Consider the following 4,467-nt stretch of genomic DNA (forward strand, 5'->3'; position numbering starts at 1 on the left):
ACACACACACACACACACACACACACACACACACACACACACACACACACACACGCACATGTGGTTTCTAGGTCTAAATTGTACAAGAGGAACAGCTATGAATCTTTGAACTGAGCAGAATTGCACCCATCAATACGGACAAACAGTGTAGAGACATACTTCTGCAAACTGAGGATGCCAACATATTTCCATGCCCTTGGGTCTCCATGTTTCCAAAATACACCATACTCAGCAGAAAATTTGCCCCTATTTTCCTTCCTAATGTCTGGCATGCTGGTGCTACTATGGATAAATACAGTTTTTCTTTATTTCCAGCCCTGATCGATTCTTCCTTCAGGGAGCTGTAGATTGGATACAGCATTCTGCCTCTCTCATTGAAAAATAAAGTTGACAGCATGGGTCTGTGATTTCTCTGTTGATGAGTGACCTGTGTTGGAGTGGCCAAAAGACCTGGGAAGGAGGGGGTGTCAGGAGCACAATCACAGTGACTACAGAGCGTTCTTCAGCTCATTCTGGAGTCTGTGGCAAGTGACGTGGAGAGGCATGCTTTCCAGAAGCTGGGGGTGGGAGGTGGGTGTTGATGCAGACACCGCTCTATGGGTGACTTTACTCTGGGGATTACCTGTGCCTTTGTAGGAGTCTGTGGTGATCAGGCAGTGTGTGGGAACAGACATTTAGTGGGCAGCAGAGGGAGGATGAAGCATGTGGTGGCTGAGGGGCATGCTGTGTACCTGGGCGGCTGGCTCCTTAAGGATGTGTTGTGCAGCTGTTTCCTCTGGGTTGAGTTGATAACTGCTGTCAGTACTCCCTCACGGAGAAAGAGGAATGAGCATGGGACTCCCAGGGCTTGGAGGTAGACAACAGAAACCATATTCTTGTAATCCTAGCACTAGAAAAGGCTGTGGCAGGAGGATTAGGAGTTCAAGCAAGCCTTGGCTACACAGTGAGTTCTAGGACAGCCTGGGCCATGTGAGATCATGCTCAAGAAGTAAAAGAGCAAAGCGGAACAAAACAAGAAGGTAGACAATGGGCCCTGGGTTAGGAAACTCTTCTGTGCAGCAGTCTGTTAAGTTGCCCGAAGAATTTTCCTGTGGTGCATGAGTCACCCATGTTCCTGTAAGGTATGTACATATATTGGCTCACCTAGCTGGACAGGATTGGGAGCCTTTCTCAGGTCTATGGATGTCTTCACTATCTGGGCTGCATAGATAGTTCTTTATACGCCCCCAGGAGAGGTCCCACAAGAGAATCTTACCCTGGGAACCCCCAGCCCAGTAATTCTAGATAGTCATTATGTCACTAGTCTACAAACTGTTTTATTAAATGTGGATACCTTGTTCTCTTCACTCATCTAGAGTTAGCCTCATAGAAACCTCTTGGCAACTGGGTGCCTCCATTGTCGAGGATCTCAGTGTTGATCCACTATGGCATCCAGCATCCCTGGCTTTTTTTTTTTTTTTGTTGTTGTTCTTCTTGATAATGTTCACCATTGCTCTTGACACTGCCACTCCTTTCCTATTACTTGCCTGCGTCAGCCTGGACACCGTATGGACACATAACGTTTGGGCCAGAGCATCTCTCCATGTGCCACTGTGGCTGTCCCAGGGGTGGACAATAATCGAGTCAGCACAGTTAAGATACACTTGGGGGATGCTCGCTGAATTTGAAGGAGAGGTCCTCATGCTTCCACTTATCCTCCCCCTCCATGCCAGGATATAAGCTTACCAGTGCCAGCAGCTTCTTTGCCATCATGGTATAATTTAGTATGCTATGATGAAAACCAAACTGCTCATTGTGGTCTAAGAGCCAGCCCCCGCACCGATAGTTTACGTAATCTCCAATGTAATAGTGTTAGGATTGGGGCTCTCTGAGAGATGAGAAGTTCGGTTAAGGCTGTGAGGGAAGGGTCACAGGAAGTGTTCCCCAAAATAACCAACACCAGAGCTTCCTACCTCCACACATAGAGAAGGAAGTCATGTGAGTATACATGAAAACAGTGCCAACCTAAAGCCTGGAGATGAGCCCTTAGAAGTAAACCTATCATGTCGACACTTTGAGCCTAAATTCTGGAACTGTGGAAAGTCTGAGTCACCCACTCTGTGGAATTTTGTGTGGTAGTTCAGGCTGAAACACTGTCTCAGGTTATACTTACGAGCATACACACACACATACACACACACACACACACACAATATGCATCCAATAACAATTAGTGAAGCCATGATTTGAAGGAAAGCATGGAAGTTTACGAGAGGGTTTAGAGGGAGGGATGAAAGGGAGAAATATCATAATTATAATCTCAACAATAAAAAAACAAATAAAACCTTTTTAAAATTTAAAAACAGACAGAGAGATTAGACAACGTCTTAGAATGAACCAGTACAGAAGAAAGTAGAAGATGGAGTTAGAGAGAAAATCAACTCTGACACCGCTATTTGATCCTCAGTCCAATCTTGCCTGAAGCCCTCTGAACTTTTCAATGGCCAGGGTTTGCCCTCCCATCAGGTTGTTTTTCTTTAAGCCAGGTTTGAGGCCATCTTTTTCTTCTTCACACACATTGACTTTAACATAAAGTAGAAAGCCAGAAAGAGCCACCTTTAACAAATGGCTTCTGGATAATCAGGTCTTTTCAGGCTCCAGAGAGATGCAATACTGCATGTGAATTTTCTTTTATAAGACACATGTATGAGAATCAGTGAGTCCCAGAGTGCAGCTCCCTAGCCCACTGATACGTTCCCAGAGTGAAAGGGCATCAGGCTGCCCAGGAGGCGGGGATGGCTGGTCACAGGGGGATACAGATATGCCTCAGTACAGCTCACTGTGCTCATTTTCAAACTTCTCTCCCCCACAAACCCCATCACTTCAGCTATAGGCTGTATCCCCATCTTAAACCCCGAGGGTGGAGCTCAGGGCAAATGAGCTGTCCACAGTCCTGTGCTTCAAGCAGTGGTCTCTCAGCCCACCTACCCTCAATGGCTATTCATCTTCACCCCACGTACTGCTTTTCTGGCTGGGGAGTGGAAGGGAAAGTCATTTGGAAGCAGCACAGGCTTGTAGAGTCCAGCCTCCCCTCGTGCAGCTGGGCTGCACTGCCAAAGGCCCCACAACCTCCCAAATCAGCTCCCGCTGGAGACCAACTGTTCCAACATGTAAGTTTTTGAGAGACGTGTCCTATCCAAACCATAACACTTTACGTAGACAAGGTTTGCCCTCACTTGTTACTGAGCTCTGCCTATACCTGTGAGATCACAGGATGTCTCCCATAATCCTGATTTCTATGAACCCGGGCCATTGTGCCCCTCGAGAGCTCTGCTTGTATCAGCCCTCATCACCATGCTCTTTCTACTGTCCCCTCTGATGTTATCTTCTCCCACTGCCTCTCTTCTTCGCTTTCCAGCCACACCAGCCACACTACTGCTTCTGCCCTGGGCTGTGTGCGTGCTTCTTCCTGCTTCCCACCAATGTCAGTGCTTTGCTTTCTTTCATCTTTGCATCTTGGGCTACTTCTTTTCCTTCCATCCTTTACCTCAGCTTCATTCCTCTCTGTGATGCCCTGTGTCACTCACTCTCTGTCCATTGCTCCCTCCTAGGAGCCACTCTCCGAGGAACACAGCTTACTTACTCAAGGCACTGAACAACACTGTGGACAGGATCATGAAGAGCAAAGCACACATGCAGTGTGTGTGTGTGTGTGTGTGTGTGTGTGTTTTGGGGCTGTGGTAATTGCCTCTGTGCGTTTATTTTGTCATTGGTGGTATGTGTGCATGGTAGGCTATTGATGGCATGTGTGTTGTATGCATTATGGCATTTGTGTGTATATGTTTTGCTATGTGTCTGCATGCTGTGGCATGTGCCTCATTCCCCACAAACCCTTACAGAACTCACAGAGATGGCAGTCACTGCAGACATACAAACCACAGTCTCGCGCTGTCATTTAAGCTGGTGTGTTTTCTAGGTCCTTCTTTCCTCCCTCCCACAGAGCCTCACTCTGGGGTCCTAGCCCACACTTCTTGGGATTTGAGGAAACAAGCTGGCAGTTCACAACACACACAGATATAATTTTAAAAAAAAAGAAGGAAAGAAAAAAGGCAAGAGTGGAAATTTATCAGACAAGTAGCTGCTCCAGGGAGCATGTAAGAGTGTACTGGTGGCGACTGGCTGGGATCTGGAAGACAAGGCTCTGAGTGGGTAATCCCAGGGTGACATAAGGACATCATTTCCTACTTTTGTCCATAACTCATCTGGGAGACCCTGCCCAGGTGGGCCTGAAGTCAACTTTGTGGTTGATGTTAAATTAGCTTTTACTCTTCCCCGGCGAGAATGAGGACTTAAATCTGTTTTGACTAAGCCAGACCCTACCATGTTAATAAACAATGTCCTATCTTTTAGCATTTAGAAGTTTTAAGCCTTGGGCAATGCCTGTGTGTGTGTGTGTGTGTGTGTGTGTGTGTGTGTGTGTGTGTGTGT

At 46.9% G+C, this 4,467-nt stretch overlaps 1 protein-coding gene across 1 annotated transcript in view; it reads right to left on the minus strand.

Moving 5' to 3' along the window:
• Window positions 1-4,467, minus strand: part of Adam12 (ADAM metallopeptidase domain 12) — a 256,510-nt gene that overhangs the window by 99,782 nt on the left and 152,261 nt on the right. The window lies entirely within an intron of this gene.

The sequence above is a fragment of the Psammomys obesus genome, unplaced genomic scaffold (genome assembly GCF_907164565.1).
Source record: "Psammomys obesus unplaced genomic scaffold, mPsaObe1.curated_primary_1811, whole genome shotgun sequence".
Taxonomy (NCBI): Eukaryota; Metazoa; Chordata; class Mammalia; order Rodentia; family Muridae; genus Psammomys; species Psammomys obesus.